Here is a 19,811-nt window from a genome sequence, read left to right on the forward strand (position 1 = left end):
AGACAAGCAAGGAATATGAACACTAAATGCTAGAAAATTAGAAGTTACCATGAGTGTGAGAAGATATTAGACACAACCTACTTGGATGGGGAAGAGAAAGCCTCCAGCAAGAAGTCATTTTCTTCTGAGAGCTGAAAGCTGACCAGTTTAGTTAGGAGGCACTGGTTGGGAAGAGAATGATGGGGCAATGGGAGAGGGACCTGAGTTTTTCTGCTCTAGAGAAACAAGTCCCCATGGCATAACCCCACAGTTTCTCCGGGAACTACCAGTGTCCTTCATGTCTACTGTCTCTGGTACTAGCAATGAGTGCTTTCAGGTGAAATCAGCTGCCACCTGCTGTAGTGGTCTGAGGGGATGCTGCACCTTAATCTGGGTTTGGGAATACTCACTGATCACTTCCAGTTTGCACATGTGGAAGTCTAGTCTCCGAGAAGCAGAGCAGCTTGCCCCAGACTCAATGCTTCGAGAGGCAGAGCAGGGATTGAAAGCCAGTATTTGTGTCTGTAAATCATGTGCTCCTCTCACTGTATTAAGGTAACTCCCAGGGGTATTCTTGGGTAAATCTTCCTACCTGAAAATACCATCTTCACACAGAAGCCTGAAATTCATCCACCAGAGAAAGCTTAATATCTTCAAAGAGACTATGGTCCTTTCCACATGGCCTTGTTTTAAAAATAAATACCAAGCAAGCCTTGGAATGTTGAAAATGATCCACAATAAAGAAAAGTGGATTACAAGCTTCTTAAAGTGGCTCTTTCTATTTCAATCATCACTACTTCCATATCTTTAGTTCTTCTATACCTTAAACAAATATAAAATTTTCTTTAAAAAATTAAGAAAGTGAATACCTCTTGGGAGAGGTAACCTATTAAGCCAGTAACACTTAAAAATGTGTATGTTTATTAGGAAATTTATATCCTAACAAGAGAAATGAGGGCAACACATAAATTATGGGTTCCCACAAAAATTTAAGATAGAGAGACAGAGATTACAGTGTTATATGTAAATATTATGTTCTTCAGAATTTTCCTTTCACCAGCTCTTCTAAATTATTATAAAACTAGAGACTAGTGCACAAAATTTGTGCATTGGGGGTGGGGGGGGAGGCGCAGTATCCCTCAGCCCAGCCTGCATCTTCTCCATTCTAGGACCCCAACGAGATTGGGTATAAACAGGCAGTCAGACATCCCTCTCACAATCCAGGACTGCTGGCTCCCAACTGTTCACCTGCCTGCCTTCCTGATTGCCACTAACCACTTCTGCCTGCCAGCCTGATCACCCACTAACCACTCTGCTGCAAGCCTGATTGATGTCTAACTGCTCCCCTGCCAGCCTATTTGCCCCCAAGTTCCCTCCTCTGCCACCTGGTCTCCCTGCAGCCTTGATCACCTCCACCTGCCCTCCCTTACAGGCCTGGTCACTCCCAAATGCCCTCCCCTGTTAGCCATCTTGTGGTGATCTTGTGTCCACATGGGGGCAGGATTTTTTCCACATGGGGGCAACCATCTTGTGTGTTGGAGTGATGGTCAATCTGCATATTACTCTTTTATTAGATAGGATAGAGGCCTGGTGCATGGGTGGGGGCCAGCTGTTTGCCCTGAAGGGTGTCCAGGATCAGGGTGGGGGTTCCCTTGGGGCATAGGGTGGCCTGGGCAAGGGCCTGTGGTGGTTTGCAGGACAGCCACGCCCCCTGGAAACCCAAGCAGAGGCCCTGGAATCAAGGATTTATTTACCTTCTACAATTGAACCTTTGTAGCCTGGAGCAGAGCCAAGCCTTCTGCTTGCTCTGTGGCAGCAGCCATTTCTGTTGGGATTTATTTATCTTCTATAATTGAAACTTTGTAGCTTTAAGCAGAGGCCTGGACCTGCCAGGGTGTGCAGAAAGCTTGGCTTCCTCCATTGCGGGGAAACCCAAGCCTCCCTCCTATTTTCTCTGTAGCCACAGCCATCTTGATTGGGTTAATGTGCATACTTGCATCTGATTGGCTGGTGGGTGTGGCTGGTGGGTGTGGCAAAGTAATGGTTAATTTGAATATTACTCTTTTATTAGATAGGATATTTTGCTTTTCCCAAGCTTAGCTCACATCTTCGCTGACATTTGCTCAAAGTATTCTCTCTGGGTAAAATATCTTCTTACCCCTTGATATTAATCTCATCTTCTCCAATAAACCTTTGCAGATCTTCTTAGTTAAAAACCATATGCGCCCCTCTCCCTTCCCATATAATAATAACATCTCTATTATTAAGCCCTCATTGCACTAGTACTTGTCTGAAGGTTAATTAGGCATTCATTTGTTTCCTCTTTTAAATTGTGAGTTCTAAAGAATCATAGTTAATTTGCTCATAGGAGGGGCTTAATACATTATTAAAGACTTGAAATAAAAATGTGTTCTTCCTAGCTTGATTAATATTTAATAGGGATTTCTTCATAAATGATCATAATGAAGAGTTTTCCAGCTTGAATCACTTGCCAGATTGCTTTGGCCTTGATGAATTCTGATAGAAAAAAAGAGTGACCCAAATACTCTTTCCATAATTGTAAGAGACAGAGCTGTTCATAGGTAAACATTTCGAATTCTGTACTATGTTCTGAACCAATTAGAAGCAATTGGATTTATGAATTTTTAATTTTCCTGATTGATTTTCTATTTAGTTTCTCCTGAATAAGTACTTTAAAATCTTCCCATACATTCACACTTTTCCTTGATTTCCAGCCCTAGAGAGCCAAGCTCTCAGCAATTATACAAGCCCTTCACACTTTTTTTTTTCATTCAACTTTTTTTAAAGTAGTTTATTGAAATCCTCTCCAGATAAAAACCTTAAGATCATTAAGCAGATCACTGTTCAGAACCACATTAATTCTATTTTTCTCCTTAAAGGAGATGACTGGTGGACAGTTTTGCATCGCAATGAGATATGGTATTTATCTATAATGCCCCCACCATGATGAATAACTAATTTATCTAAAATCCTATTACTAGGAACATTTCAATCAAGGCAGAATGAGGTTCCTGATTTGGGTCCTGGTTAATTTAGAAATGGCTTTTTCCCCCTGGAGACATTGAGAGCTGCTAATGCCAGCTGGTGATGGGTCTGAATTTAAACACTGCAAAGCTAGGAATGTGAGTGAGAGCTTATTCATTCCTGGTTTAAAATTGCATGTGAGGCCTGGGGCCTTGCCCACCTTCATTTCTGCCAGAAATTTCAGCACCCATCTCAAGTATCCTCTCCGTAGCTGCACAGTGCCCTGATGGCTTCGGTGTGTACCAAGCAATGGACTGTCAGCACTAAATGCTATTGAACTATGAAATGCTCAAACTCTAGGAATTCCCTCCTTGACCACAACTTCTCCTGGCCTGGCCCTAGCTCTGAGAAGCTATGTTCCTAAGCCTTATCACAGCACCCACCATTTCTTTTTCACACCTAGAAGAGCTGTAGGGTCTTCGTGCTTGCCAGGCCCTCAGAGAGCACCCCACTTAGGAGCCTTTCCTTTCCTTGAGAGAAATTATACATGATAGCCCCTCAAAAAAGAGCCAGCAAGGCCAGAGCTTCTGTGACTGAAGCATATGTGTAGACCCAATCCACTCATCATATCTTATGCTTTGGTTTTTAAGATCAAAGAATGAAGGCCTGAACACATGAGATTTTTAAGAAATTTGGTTCATAGCTGTAGACTTTTATTTCTACCAGAAATACAAAGGCTAAGCTCCAGAAAAATACCCTTTCACAGTCACCTCTTGCCTAATATTCTCGGAAGGCTGGAGAGTTTCTCTCATATAAATGACAAAGTTTCTCTCATAAATGAAATCATTTAGCTCCCCACGTGAGTCCATGGTGCTGTCTCCACTTGTTTCTCCTCTCTCCTGCCCTTGTTGCCCTCTTGGGGTTCATGCAGGGCTCCTAAATCCCATAGGTTTTTCTGTTGCCTTTGCTGGGCTCATCTGCCAACCTCTGCAGGCACTACTCGGCTTTGGTGAGAAACCCTGCTAGGGCAGTGGAGATGGGAGGACCTTGAGGTTGACCTCCTCCTTTAGGTATAACATCCTGTTAAAATGGCACCAGGTTAATCTCTTAAAGAAACATTTATGAAAATAGCTTTTTGTATTTGTTCACAGCCTTCTCTCTCCTACAACCTGAGTATCAAGTCATTAGAATGCTGGGATGAGGACTAGGGCATTAATATTGAGTCTGGCTTATCAGCTGGATCCTGTTTGCAGGCTCTTCAACTTCTCAGGCAAATACTATCTTCTGGCAGTTCACTAGATGCACAGGCCTGCAGGGGTCGATGCGGCATAGACATAAACTGGGCCAACTCCCCTGGTCCCATCTGCCCCCAAACACACAGAAGAAAAAAATATGTATGTAATTTAATTTAAATCTGATTGATTGATTTTTACCAAAATGAAAGATCAGGCTATTTTGACTGAAGACATGTTTCTCAAAGTAAAAATTATGCTTATCATAGCTATGCATCAATGATAATTGATACCTGAGCATCTTATTTAGAATTTTGATCAAGCAAACCAATCATTGTGCAAGATCTGAAGAGAGCACCCAATATAACTATTTACTAAGAAATGTGGAAAATATGAACACATACACACACAATTCCCTAAGCAAGAGAGTAAAAGGAGAGACCATTCCCATTTCCATCCTCCTGCCCCCCAGGATTAGTTTAAAACTTTGCTACTAGCCGAAACCGGTTTGGCTCAGTGGATAGAGCATCGGCCTAAGAACTGAAAGATCCCAGATTCGATTCTGGTCAAGGGCATGTACCTTGGTTGTGGGCACATCCCCAGTAGGGGGTGTGCAAGAGGCAGCCGGCCAGTTTCTCTCTTATCGATGTTTCTGGCTCTCTATCTCTCTCTTCCTCTCTGTAAAAAATCAATAAAATATATTAAAAAAATAAATAAATAAAACTTTGCTACTAATGAGGCAGGATAATAAGAAGCTAGGGAGATTCCTTGACAAGTGGAATAGGAGAAACTGAGACAAAATAATCAAACAAGGCCAAAACAATTTGAGCAATTTACTGCCAGCCAATGAATTACAAGGCTTCATCTTCCATACCTGAGGATACTTAGGAGCAAATGGTTTACACATTCCAGACCATCCCAAGGCAAACCAACCTCAATCCCAGTCCCTCTTGACATTTTTTAAAAATGAAACTAACCAGAGAATAACCCTGACCTCTCTATAAGCGCAGTTTCATGAAGCAACATATTAAGGAACACCTGGAAAGCTAATGAATATTCTGTTAAGACCTTCCCCTGAGGCCACCCCTAGTATTCTCCCCAGCTAAAGAAAGAAAAAGTCTCAAGACTAAGGACCCACAGTACTCTCTGGCTAGGGCATGCCCACACCCTGTATCTCTGCTCTTTTTTTCTCTCTCTCTTGAACTCAAAGGATCCCTGCAAAATTTGGAACCAGGAGAGCAATGGTAGCAGTACTTTGTCCCGGCTTACCCCCTAAATCTATGTCCAAGGCTCCCTTTTTCTCTGAATTTTCAATGAATTAACACCAGCCCTGAATAGGCTCTGTCACCGTGACTTGTAGTTCTCAGTAAGTACATGCAGCCTAGTGTGGCTCACTGCCTTTCCATAAAATTACTAGAGACCCAAAATAGGCCTGCCTAGGCTCTTTCCTTGTTTCTTCTATCTAAAGCTCTTCCTTTGTATCATTGTCCCCAACTTTAATAAATGTATTCTTAGAATTACCTGGACTCATGTTGTAAAATCTTTCCTGCACAATGTCAAAAACCCACCCACTACCAGCCTGAAGCAGATTTGATCCAGGCCTAATCCCCATTCGGTAACGCTAATAAGAAATACACACACACACACACACACACACACACACACACACACACACACTAGTGGCCCAGCATATGAATCCCTACACTGCAAGAAGCTTGCTGCCACTTGCCTCGGCTGGCTGCCCCACCCACTGCCACTGTAGCTCTCTGCTCCATGTAGCTCACTGCCTGCCCTCTTGGTGATGAGTCATTAAGTGTCACAGCATAAGGACCATTTGCATATTACCTCTTTATTATATAAGATTAGTCTCCACCCCCAGTTTCTCTCAAGAGTTCCTGAAACCCTTTTAAATTCCTAAGTTATATAAGAGCACTAGGGGCAACTCTGGCTGGGCTCCTGGATGGGGCTTGGGAACCAGAAAGACCAAGCCATGATTAGAAGCTTGGCACTTTCATCCTTACCCTCCATTCTCAGAATAAGGAGAGGGGCTGAAGTGAAGTTAATAACTGATCACGCCCTGGCCAGTTTGGCTCAGTGGATAAAGCATCAGCCTGTGGACTTAAGGGCCCCAGGTTCGATTCCAGTCAAGGGCACATGCTTGGGCTTGTGGGCTCAATTCCCAGTGTGGGGACATGCAGGAGGAAGCCGATCAATGATTCTCTCTCATCATTGATGTCTCTCTCTCTCTCTCTCTCTCTCTCTCTCTCTCTCTCTCTCTCTCTCCCCTTCCTCTCTGAAATCAATAAAAATAAATATTTTTTTAAAAAAAATAACTGATCATGCCCATATATTCCCAAAAGTATGGGGTTTGGAGACCTTCCAGGTGGGTGAGCATATCCAACTCCAATCGGACACAAACTTCTGCACTTGAGACCATCTCCCAACTTGCTTCATCTGTCTATTCATCTGTATCCTTTCTCATATTCTTTACTAACCTGGTAAACGTGTTTCCCTGAGTTCTGTGAGCTGCTCTAAAAAAAATATTGAACCCAAGGGGAAGGAGAGCATGGGAACCTCTGATTTGTAACCAAGTCAGACAGAAGTTGTGGTAACCTGGGGACCTGCTATGGGCATCTGAAGTGTGGAGGAGACAAACTCATCGGACTGCGTCCTTACCCTGTGTGATCGGATGCTTTCTCCAGGTAGACAGTGTTCGAACTGAGTTAAATTGTAGGGCACCCAACTGGCATTGCATAGAATTGCCTGGTGTGGGGGAAACCCACACATCTGGTGTCAGAGTGTTGTGAGTGTGGTAGTGTTAGGCAGGGGTCTTCAAACTACGGCCCGAGGGCCACATGCAGCCCCCAGGGGAGTCTGATCCTGCCCGCCAGGTTTTTTGGGCAGTGAGCGCAGCCAAGGTGTTACAGTAGGGATTAGTAGTTCATATAGTCCGGCCCTCCAGCTCTCTGAGGGACCGTGATCTGGCCCCCACTTTAAAAAGTTTGAAGACCCCTGTTAACGGAAAAACACAGGACTGGAGGTCTCTCCAACATGCTGCTCAAAGTGTGGTCCACAGACCAGCCACATCAGCATCACATGAGAGCATGTGAGAAACAGAATCTCAGAGCCCATCCAGAGCTGCTGAGCAGGAATCTGAATTTGAGCCCTGCAGTGGAGGGTCACACACTCACTGTGGAGCTATGAAGCACTGTTCTAGACTCTATCAAACTCCTACATGTACAGATAGTGTGCCTCAGATTCTTGAAGAATTCACATGTAGGAGGGAGAGGTCTTAGAGAACTTGGAGAAGAATAGAAAAAAAAAGTGATTAAGAGGAATTCTGGGAATGTTAGAGGGAAACATACTCCATACTTCTCAGTTTGCCAAAGATTAGCTCTGGGCACCAGATTTTATGGTCGAAGCCAAGAGAAACCACTTCCAACTGTATAATTTTAAAGAGGAATTGTGTGTTTTCTCCAACCCCAGCACTAGGCTAGCATCAGGGAAGCTGGCCCAGCTGACCAGGACCCTGGCTTCCTGATTCCTAACTGATTACAGCCTGGAAGTCCTATTGAAGAAATTGGTAACTGACTGACTTGGGACTAGACATATTCACTGTTGCTTTTTCTTTGAATAGAATCAGTGAATTCAGTGAATGCGCTCCCTCAAGATTTATTTCCAGTCACTGAAAACAATGTTCCAGACACGTAGGTGGGGGAAGAAAAACCTAACTCAAGCAGGTAACAATGATACATCCCGTTCTTTTAGCTGAGGCAGTTAGATAGCTGCAGAATAGAAGTAGGCAGTAGCTGGCTTTGCAAAATAATGCTATCTCATTTGCAGAAGATGGGTGAAGGTCAGCAACTAGAATGTCTGAAAGTGAATCATACATCTGGGCTCTTCCATTCCCAGGCGTGCTGTCCTAACAGTGAATTTCCCACTGGGAGAGCGGCAGACAATGGCACTGCTGGAGTGGGGGTGAAACCTGCCCACGTGTGTCTTTGCTGTGCCTTTTCCAGCTCACACTTTGTCCAGGGCTGAGATCAGTAGAACGAGCACTGCTGCACACCCACTCTGTGCTCACACCCTTGTGCTCACACCCTACTCTGAGTAAATGCTATTGCCCTGTATCCTTTCCTTTTCCACTCAGAGCCTCTGCCTTGGTGACTCAGAAAATCCAGGACTTGCAGGCAGTTGCTGAGCTGTGGACCACAGGACCTTCATCGGGCCAATCAGCCCTGTGTGATAGTACAGAATCAGAGGTGGAGGCAGGGCAATGCGTGCCACCCATCACTCTCAGAGCTCTAGGGGCAGGCTGCTATTAATCACTCCACCGCATCCATCAGAGCCACGGCTCATAGTCACAGAGGCACAGCCAGACTCTCCTGATAAATCAAATCCAACCGTTATATGATAAGGATGACACAGGTGAACAGGAGACAAAAGTGCACAGTTCTAGCCATGTGTCCACAATATTAAAAAAAAAAAAAGTGAAGGCAATGCCAATCAAGTACCACAGAGTATTCATCTCTCTCTCTTTATCTATCTCACCTCTTATCTTTCTTTCTCTCTCTTTCTCTCTCTCTCTCTCTCTCTCTCTCTCTCTCTCTCTCTCTCTCTTATATATATATATATATATATATATATATATATATATATATATATATATATATATTCTTATGAAACCTCCACCATAGCCCTGTGTGTAAGTTAGAATTATCCCTGTTTTCAAATGAGGAGACTAAAGCTCAGAGAGGTTAAGAAATGTGCCCAAGGTCACATAGTTAACAAGTAGTGAAACCAATATGGAAACTCAGGTCCAGGAGAATGCCAGAAATAATTAGAATAGAGAGAAAAATAAATAATAGGGAACTGAGTGATGGGGAATAGGGAAGATGAAAAGAGAAATAAGAAGGAAAAGACACATACACACACACACACACACACACACACACACACACACACACACGCGAATAAGACAAAATGCCAGGAACAGAAGGCAAACTGCCCTCATTACCAGAATCCCTGCACTGGGGTCCTAGCTTTGCCACTTACAGCCTGTTGACTTGGAACAGATAATAAAGCCACAATTTTTTTAGTCTCTAAAATGAAGTTAGTGATATCCAGCTAACTGCTCCCCTGGCTTGTTTTCAGGATCAAAGAAGAATCTACATGGGAAGTTCTGCAAAATTGGAAGTGCTATGCAAATAGAAGTTATTCAAATGGGGCTTAGAGAACGAAGGAGAATCAGAAGGCCAGATCCCTAAAACGAAGTGAATGAGAATGTCTACCAAATGGTGAATGAAGCCACAGGAGCCCCTACTTCTGACTTGGAGCAGGTTGTGTGAGGACCTGCCAGTATTGTTTGCAGGGAATGGACCCCACATAGGTCTACTCACTTCTTCCAGGTAGAGACAGCACAGGGCTGATCCTGCTGGACATCTTTCCACTGAGGTTTCAGAGTGGAAACTCCTTCTCCCAAATCCTGCCTGGGAATCAAGAGTGAACACCCCCTTTCTCCCTGTGCCAGGAGAATATCACCAAGTTTTCCAATGCTTGTGTTTTATGCTGTTGTTAATGAGAGTTTGGCAAGACAGTAAGAGGTGAAAATGTTATGAATGTCTGGGGTTGGGGAAATCTTGGAGGAAGGAAACAGGGAGTTTGAATGTTAATCCCAGGCATGGGATTGATGTAACATGACTCTGGAATGGGGGTGGGGCAGTGGAGACCTGAAGAAGCTTCTTAGTGAAATAAGGCCCCAAAAGAGAACACCAGCAGGGAATAGCTTAGCTGGGGAGGCTGCTCTTGCCTGTTTTGTGCAGGAAGAAGGGCAGAAAGGAGAAAGACTCCTTGGGGCAGTTTTTTCGAAGTGAGGGCCATAAAGGAATGTTTGACCCTGGAAACCAAGGAGCTACGAGGAAGTTGTCCTGCCTGAACTGGAAATAAGACCTGACAGAGTCTATTAACATTGCCCAACTATAGAAATCCAAAAAGTTGCATGGTTAACAACTCCCTGTTTAGTGTGGCCTCAAGACTTCTGATTTTTTTTTCTCCAGTGACAACAACCAGAAGATACTGGAGGGAAAATGCTACAGAATGAAGGAGAAAGGCCCAGGTGCAAAGATGTGCTCCTGAGAGGAGGAAGCAGAGAGCTCCTCTTTGATTTTCCCTTCCTCCCCTAAGAGGGCTGTGGAGTGGACAGAATGATGTCCCCAAAGATATGACTACCTCTCAAACCTTGGAACCTGTGAACATTACCTTATCCAGAAGGGGCTCTCAGACATGATTAAGTTAAGGATCTTGAGATGAGGAGATCATCCTGGATTAGCCCGGTGAGCCCGAAATCCCATCACAAGTAGCCTTAAAGGAGTGAGGCTGAAGGAGATTACTCAGACACAGAAGAGAAGGCTCTGTGAAAATGGAGGGACTGATTAAACTCAGTGGCCTTCAGGGAAAGACTGGAGCCACAGGAAGCTGGAAAAAACAAGGAAGGGTTCTCCCTCAGATCCTCTGGAGGGAACTGAACCCAGCTGACACCTTCATTTTCGACTTCCAACCTCCAGAACTCTGAGAGAATACATTTTTTTTTTCTTAAGCCATCAAATTTGTGGTCATTTATGACATCAGCCACTGGAAACGAATACAGGTCACACTGCAGAACAGCTACCCAGTGGCAGAAACAACTCCCAGTATTCCGACTTCCCTCTTTGGTCCAGGACTGGGTCCATTTCCAGAACCCAGCCCCACTTGTATGAACCAGCACCCTCTTTCTGGGGGAGGAAATCATACAATGCATGCTTTCCTCGGAGGTGCACACCAAAGACAGGGGCTAATGGTGAAACGGGAGAAACTTGACATGGGAAATGTGCATCCAGCATCTCATCAAATCCCTTGCAAGCCTTTGAGTTGGAAGTGAAGCTGAGAGAGTTCAGCATGAGGGGAATCTTTCAAACCTAGGTTTGAATCCCTCCTCCCCCATTCAGTAGCCATGTGACCTGTCTTCCCAACTTTCTTCATCTGTTAAATGGGAATTATAGAACCTACCTACATGCTTGTTGATGTGAGGTTTAAAGCACTTTGCAGAACTCTGGGCTTCCTGAAGTAGCTTGGTAGGTGGCTATTGCTAGTGTTGCTCCAGATCACAGAGCTGGTAAGACAGGTGTGTCCAACCTGGGAGACAGGAGCCTGAGGCTGACTCCTCATGCAGGCATCAGACTGTCTGTATGAAAGTGCTCATTTCAACTCCCAAACCATACTGGTTTGTGCCACATAGGCCTGCTATGCTCACCAGGGCTAGCAACCTGTAAACTACAATCCTCAAGTTTCCCTGCCAGTGGGGGTGCAGTTTAGTTCTGAGCACGGAAGGCATGTGCAGGAGCAGTCCAATGCCAACCTCTGCAGAGGCAGTGCCAGAGCAGCAGTTGCCTGCAGAGTGACTGTAGGCAGGCTGTTTGGGTGTAAGTCCCATGAGCTCTGAGGCAGCTAGGTTCTTCTGGGGTTGGAGAGACTGACTGACTCCTCTCATCCCATTTTTGCTCCATCTCTTCCAACAGCTTAGAAACTTCATTCCTTGAAGCACCTACAATGACTTCCATTTTCCAAACTGAATCAATAACCAACACATCAATCCTCTGCAGAGGCACAGAGGCCAAAGCATAGAGAACTGAGGGGCCCTGAGTGGCCACCTTCACCAGGAAAACCATTTCCCATTAGAGATAATTCTTAAAATGAAAACATTCCAGGGAAAGCCATCATATTGGCCCAAATACTGTAGGGGAGCATTGATTGAATCAAGTTGTCTTTAGAGAAAGTTTTGTAATTGGGGAAGAGGGAGAAGAGTGAAAAAACACTATGATAGAAGAGGAAGTTGGGATGAGAGTCCCTAAGTGAGGAAGAAATCTCCATGGGGAAAAGCACAGGTTTGCCAGGGCAGTCCTAACTGTAAGTTGACCTGTTTTCATTTTTTAAACTGTGATAAAGTATATCTGTAATATAGAATTTAAGATTTTCATAATTTAAGTGCATAGTTCAGTGGCATTAAATACATGCACATTGTTGTACAACCATCAGCATCATCTATATCCAGAACTTTTATATCTTTCCAAACTGAAACTGCATGCCATTGTGTAGTAACTCTCCTTCCTTTGTGCCCCAGCCCCTGCCACCATTATTCTACTTTCTGTCTCTATGAGTTTGACTACCCTAGCAACTTCACATATCATTGGGATCAGATATTTTGCTCTTTTGTGCCTAGCTTATTCCACTTGGCATTATGTCTTCAAGGTTCACCCATGTTGTAGCATGTGTCAGAATTTCCTTCCTTTTTAAGGCTGGCTAATATTCTACCATATATTCCACATTCTGTTTGCCTATTCATCTGCCAATGAATATGATCTGATTTCACCCTTTGGCTATTTCAAGTAATGCTGCTAAGAACATCAGTGTACAAATAACTGTTCAAGTCCCTGCTTCTAATTATTTTGGATAGGAAAATTCTACCTAGAAAAAAAAACTTGTTGGGACATATTGTCTGTGATGTCAGGTTTAATTTTTTTGAGGATCTTCCATACTGTTTCCCACAATGTCTGCTATATTTTGCATTCCCACCAGCAATGCGCAAAGTTTCCAATTTCTTTACATTTTAATCAACACTTGTTATTTCCTGCTTTTTAAGAAAACTTAGTAATAACCATCTTAGTCAGTGTGAAGTGATATTACATCGTGGATTTGATTTGCATTTCCCTAATGATTAGTGATGTTGAAGACCTATTTGCATGCTTATTAGCCATTTATATGTCTTCTTTGGAGAATGTAACTTGACTTTTTACAGGAATTAAAAGGAGAATAAAGAAATGTAAGTCTGTATCTAGGAAGAAAAATAAATGTAACCCCTCCCCCACCCTCACCATATGAGCTTCAAAGACTATGAAAAAAAATATTTTAAAGAATGTGTGAGATCACATTTTTAGATATATTGGGTGCAAATGGATGCAGAACAGGATTTTTCTGCCGAGTAAAAAAAAAAAACAAAACCTTAATCAGAAAGCAGATTCTAATATAAATTCAAACAAGTTGTGAAATAAAATGCATAAAAGCATGTCAGCTTCTATTGAGGGATGCATAAAATTCTATAAAAATAAAACTAACCTTGTCATTCAAATTGTGATTTACATATGTCTGGGCTTCAGATGTTGGAAGCTGCATTTTAGGCTCATAAAGTAAGGAGGAGGGGGAAGTGTGAAGGAAACAGCAAATCAGTGAAGAGAATAAAAAGAGGTGCTTACTGGCTTCTTTCTCTCACTTCACACTTGATGCCCACACCAGTGATACCCGGAACTATGCAGGAGAGAAGGTTCTCCGGGGGGCAGTGAGGAGGAGGACTGTCTGCTCACATTTGCCAAGGGCATTTGTCTGAAATGGCCATGTGGGAGGGAGTCTGTCTTCAAACCTAGACACCACAGAGATCAGTTTGCTCTTATAATTCTTTTACCACTCTCCCCTCATATTTTTACTCCAAACTGTGTGCAAATTATTCAAGCACCTGGGGCCATCACTCTCGCTTTGGCGTTTATTAAACTTTGTGCCATTCATAAAAGAAGAGCCATGAAGTTAATTAATAGTCAAATTCATTGGAATCTACATTACATCAAATTTTTTCTCAATATTTTTAATTAAAAAAATGTATCAATGCTAACAGCTAACAGAGTGGCTAATACATAGCAGATGCTGGATGAATATGAATAAATGAATAAATGAATATCTGAGCCCCCATCATTTCTTCCCTAAGTTATTATAATTGCTTCTTAACTGCTCTTTTTGCATTCCACCGAATTGCCATTTACCTGATCATAAAACTGGAAGTCACCTTTAACTCCCCCTTGCTTCCTCTGCACTAGCTATCCAGTCAGGGGCTGTTGTGTTGCCTCCTAATTAGTTCTATCCCGTTTCTGCTTCTCTCCAAGCTCCCTGCCACCATCTAGCTCAGGCCCTGATCCACTGTCACCTAGATATTTTAATTGTCTCCTAATTGTCCTCTTTCCCAACAGGCTCTCCCCATGTTAATACATTCACTAAATTCCAACACAGTGATCTTCTTTACCAAATCAAATTATACCAGAAATACCACTTCTAAAAGCTTATGTAACAGGAACATATGCAGAATATGTGCACAATAATGTTCATTGCATCATAGTTTGTTATGTCAAAAACTGCCAACAAACCAAACATTAATTTATATAGGAATGGTTAAAAGTTATTTGTTAGAAAATGAAATACTATATAACTATGACAATTAAGTATGAGACCTACCTGTGAACTGGCATGGAAAGGTTTCACAACAATGATGTTTTAAAAAGAAAAGTTGTATAGAGACAGACAGAAGAATCTATATATACAAAAGTCTAAGCAAACAAACTGCTAGTCAACCCTTCTACCAGTCCCTATGACATGCACTGACCACCAGTGGGCATACACTCAGTGCAGGAGCTGCCCCTGGTGGTCAGTGCACTTCCACAGTAGGAGCACTGCTCAGTTGATAAACAGATGCTAGATGCAGGGCTCACAACTGGCGAGCACCTTGGGCAGCGTGAGCCTCTCCCAATCAGGACTGACTGGCCGCTAACCCACAGAAGGTGCAGCAGGGCCAGGGTGGGCAGGAGCAGCAGGCAGAAACAGCAGGCAGCATTGGACTGCTTGTTTCAGACCAATCCCTGCAGGCCACACTGAGGGTCCCACTGGTGAATGAATATGTGCACCAGTCCTCTAGTATACAATAATAGAACATTTTGTATGGAATGTGAGTATAAATTGTGTAGAAAAGAGTTAGTTTAGCAGGCCTGACTGTCATTTAGGAAGGTGTAATTCGAAAAGGTTCCACCATTCCTGACTGACAAAAGTGGTTCATGGTGCCTAAACTCTGTTTTCAAACCATATGGTTTATACTGAATCTCCGCTTTCCCTCTGGAAGTATGAAATTATGGTATGAACTAATTAGAGGCTGCCTCTGGGCACAAGTATCAATAAAAACCTTGGCTATTGAGTCTCTTAAGAGCTTTCCCGACAGGTAACATTTCACAAGTATTATTTCATTCCTTGCTGGGAATTAAGCACATCTTGTGTGACTCCTCTTCCCAGAGGGAAGACCCTGGGAAACTTGGGCCTGGATTCTTGTAGACTTTGCCCCATGCAGCTTCCCCCTTTTGTTGTTCTTTCTCTATAGCTTCTCACTGTAGTAAAGCTTAACCATAAGTATTATTTTCAGCTGAATCCTCTCACTCCTCCTAGCACATCATAAAACTTGGGGATGGTCTTGGGGACCCCCAACACACAAAGACATAATTTTACTTATATACTAGAGGCCCAGTGCATGAAAATTCATGCATTGGAGGGGATGTCCCTCAGTCTGGAAGCCCTCAGGGGCAGGAGGCAACCCAGTGATCAGGGGAAGGCAATGCCCATCACACCTCTGATGCTGCTGGCCCTGGTTACCTGAGTCTCAGGTGGCTGTGGGTGGCTGGGCAACTGCCATCGAAGACCTTGCCTGTGCCTTGGGCTGGCCCTGGGTGGCAGCGGGGGCTGATGGGACTGAGGGACTCTGGAGGCAGGTGTACATAGCAGCCAGGCCTGCCTGCAGCCCCAGTAGGGCTGATGGGGTTGGGTGCTGCCATCTTGTGGTTGTGGGTGCAGCCATTTTTGAGGACATGACAGTCAATTAGCATATTCTCTTATTATTGGCTGTGGGCATCACCATATTTGTGATGGTGTGATGGTCAATTAACATATTCCCTCTTTATTAGATATGATGCTTTTTCTATTTACTGTATTTTACATAGGGAAAAAGTCTGGAATCATTAAAGATTTAAAATTCTTAGTAGTAGTTTGAAATTATCATTTTACCTCTTACTATAGGAGGCCTAGGACAGGTCACTTGAAAATATCCCACAATGGCATATTGTTTACTTTGAATTAAAGTTTCTTGACCAGTGGCCAGTGCCACAGAGCACCTCGACCCTCCCTTGTCTCCTTGAATGCAGCAAATAATCTCCCACGTAAAAGTTGTCTTCCTGCACCTGAAAGGCACCCCTTTATCACTATAGTTAAATTTAGAGCCAAAATCAGATCTCATTGCCTCTTTTCTCCTTTATAACTTTGTTGAGATTCTTCACTAATGAATACCCAAACCTTGCTTAGATTCCCTTCTAATGAGCACTGACTTTCTTTGTCCTGTCAATTTCTCACAAATTTATTGTTTATCTGAAGAGTATTAAAAGGTGCCTGGTTGAATCACCTCTTTGAGCTTCATTTTATGATCTGAGCATCATATTATGGTTTTCCCATGAGCATGTATTAAATTGGGTTTTCTCCTGATTATCTAGTCTTGTATCAATTTTATTATATTATTATTAATCCAGCCACAAGAACTAAAGAAGAGTAAAGGGGGGAATTCTCTGCCTCCATAACACTATGTAATGTTTTTAAAGCTGTAGAAAAACACCTGAGTTTTAACTTGGTGTGTCTTTGGTGAGTTACTATGTTGTAATGACTGCTTATAGTATGTCCCCACATCCTGAGGAGTCCCTTGAGGGAGAAGTCCTGTCTCATTTTTTTTCAATATATCCACTGACTAGCATAGGCTTAGTCCCTGACAGAAATGATGATTCTAATTGAATTTAAAAGTAAGCAGGGGACATAGAAATAATTTAGAAATAGCCTGAAATGTGATATTTATATGTAGGATCTCCTTTCAAGTTTCAGATCTTCAGTGCCCTTGATTTTCCAACTTACTTCAAATCCCCCAATTTTCACCTGCATTTGAAAAAGATGGGGGGAAAAATAAAATAAAGAACAATGAAAGAGATGAGCTAGATAAAGATGGAAAAATCACTACAACTTAAATTTCCTCCCTCCTCTGCTCAGCCAGAGGCAAGCAGTCAGCTCTTTCATTTAACATAGTTTATCCTAAAAAGGACAGTATGTTTTCTTTCTCAAAGAAATCTCTTTTGACAGCATGACTGCTCTATCAAAGAAGGACATAGTATGTGTGTTAGGTAGAGTATGAAACAACCGTGGAATCCTTTTAAATGTTCTTTCTTTTGGATGTTGCGGTTTTGTGTTACTGATTAAGTATCCGAGTGACTGTAGGGTACCACTGTGTAAAGATAAGCTAAACCAAGTGTTTCTTCATTGCTTCGGGCTATCTTAATGCAGAATTGTTGATTTTTTTTATTATTATTCACTCGGTACATAAAGGTAAACCATCATAGATTCAAGTTCTGGCACCAAATTCTGAAGACTTGTTAGAGTGTAGATTTTGAGGGTATGTAAGTCATTTAAGAAACATACAGGAATACTCAGCTACTGAAGAAAAAGTGGGTTGACTCCAAAATGCGTTGTTTTTGAGTTCTAAGTTCTGTCTTAAATTGGAGTCTATAATTGAAGCTGGCACAGAGCCAATTGCTTATTGCATAATCATGGATATACCATATATTCTATGGATAGTCACAAATTGAGATGGCACAGAAATACAGGCTTCACATGTGAATCAATTTTTATCTCCATGTTGCAGCCAATCTGCAAAATAATCCCACTTGAAAATGAGTATATTCAACATCAGGCTGGCCCTACCCAGGTTCTGAGAATAATTTAGAGTTTTTCAAAATCATAATTAAAAAACCCATTAAATTCATCTCTGAACTACTGTACTATGGGCATGGGCTTCCAGACAGAGCCTTGAATGAGCTTTTATCCTGGTGAAAGATCAGAACCTGTTTAACATACCAAAGCTTTGTAAAAAGGTGAATCCATCTACACTGGTTACAGAAATCGTTCGCTTGACATTTTTATTACTCATAGCCATTTTTCAAAGTAAATTCACGCTTCTCAGTGGCCATAAATGGTTGTAAGAACTTGCCCAGAGTTCATCTAGATATTCCCTTGAGACACATGTATTAGTGAGTGGACAGATTTCTTCCATATGCCATAATACATAACTGGCATGTAGGCGAATACAGCATAGTGTCTGTATGTGTACATGTGTTGTGTTGTGTGTGTGTGTGTGTGTGTGTGTGTGTGTGTAATTATGTCATATCTCAATAGATGAGTAGCTTTCTTTAAAAGAAAAAGATGGTGGAGGAAAGTTTTCTGTGCAGATTTGGGGCAATTACATCAAATTTTACATATAGATTTAACTAATTAATGAGAAACAAAGGCTTCAAGTCAAATACTACCTGGATTTAGAATCCAATGCAAGGAAAAGTAATTGAACAATTAGTCATTTGAGTAAAACTCAACAGGCCATATTTTGGGGAAGAGCTTTCCAGAAAAAAAAGGAAGTAGCAAATACAAAAGCCCAGAGGCTAGAGAGAAATGAGTCAGAGGACAGCAGCAGAAGAGTTGTTCAGAGGTCCCAGGGGCCAGGACTTGTGGGGCCTTGGAGCTGATACAGGACAATAAGAAGCAAGGGAAACTCCTTGGCAAATAGAATGGGGAAACTGAGACAGACAGCTGAACAAACTGGCGCTGGACCTCCCCCAAGGGTGGCCTTTCCTTCCTGGCATGTCATCGTTCATTCAGTTTAGACTCCCTCCTTAGACATAACATCTTCACCTCAGTTGTATTTCAGCTCCAGGCCCAGAAAACCAGGTGGGTGATGCCATGACCAGCTGAAATGACTAATGACTCCCTGCCCCAGCAATGACCAATCAGTGAAGACCATGACCCCAAAAGCGCACACCTGGAAAAGCTGATGAATATTATATTGAGATCTTGCCTAAGACCTTCCCTAAACTTCCAGCCTTTAAAAACCCTCAAAACAAAAGACCTGGCCTGCTGCACTCTCCCACACAGGAGCATACCCATGCTTTTCCCTTCTTCCTTCTTTCCCCCACAGGTGTGCATCTCCAAACTCTAAGGGCCCGGGACCCCATGAGACTTGCAACCAGGGGAGCAATGGGCAGTGGTACGTTATCCAGACTGTCCCCAAGGCCCCTTATTCTCTGAATTTCCAGTGAGCTGACAGCAGCCCTGCCTTGGCCCTCTCCTGTTGCTTCTTCTATCCTGAGCCCTTCCTTATTTTATTGTTCCCAGCTTTCATAAACATACTCTCAGATTACCCTGGGCTCATATTGTGAAATCTTTCCTGTACCAAGTCAAGAACCCACACATTACTGGCTGGCCCCAGGTCCCCTGTCTGATAACAAAGCCATCATAAAGACTTTGGTTTATTCCATCCCATGAGGTAACATGCCATTGAAGGGAGAGTTTTAACCAGAGGACTCCCATGATTTTATTTAACTTTTGCATTGTCACTTTTCTGCATTGATTAGACCATGGAGTAGTCCAGGTGAAAAGAGAAGGGAGATGTCAAGAGCTGTTAAAAGAGACTACAGTGTCTTGAAGCAGGGGGGGGGGGGCGGGCAGTGGTAGAGGTGGCAACAAATGGTCACTGTGAATGTGCTTTGTCAATAGAACCTCAGATGTGATGACCAAAAGAATGAGGGGTGGGAGAGGTTTCGGTTATGAGCAACTGGAATAATGAAGCTAGCATTACTAAGTCTTCTTCATCTAATTTCTTCTCTCAGTAAACTTTTTAGCCATCCATCATCCTGGAGGGATAAA

At 42.8% G+C, this 19,811-nt stretch overlaps 1 long non-coding RNA gene across 8 annotated transcripts in view; it reads left to right on the forward strand.

Moving 5' to 3' along the window:
- LOC311617600 overlaps positions 1 to 19,811 on the forward strand; it is a 1,721,005-nt gene that overhangs the window by 368,259 nt on the left and 1,332,935 nt on the right. The window lies entirely within an intron of this gene.

The sequence above is a fragment of the Pipistrellus hanaki genome (assembly GCF_964339955.1).
Source record: "Pipistrellus hanaki genome assembly, chromosome: 2".
Lineage (NCBI taxonomy): Eukaryota > Metazoa > Chordata > Mammalia > Chiroptera > Vespertilionidae > Pipistrellus > Pipistrellus hanaki.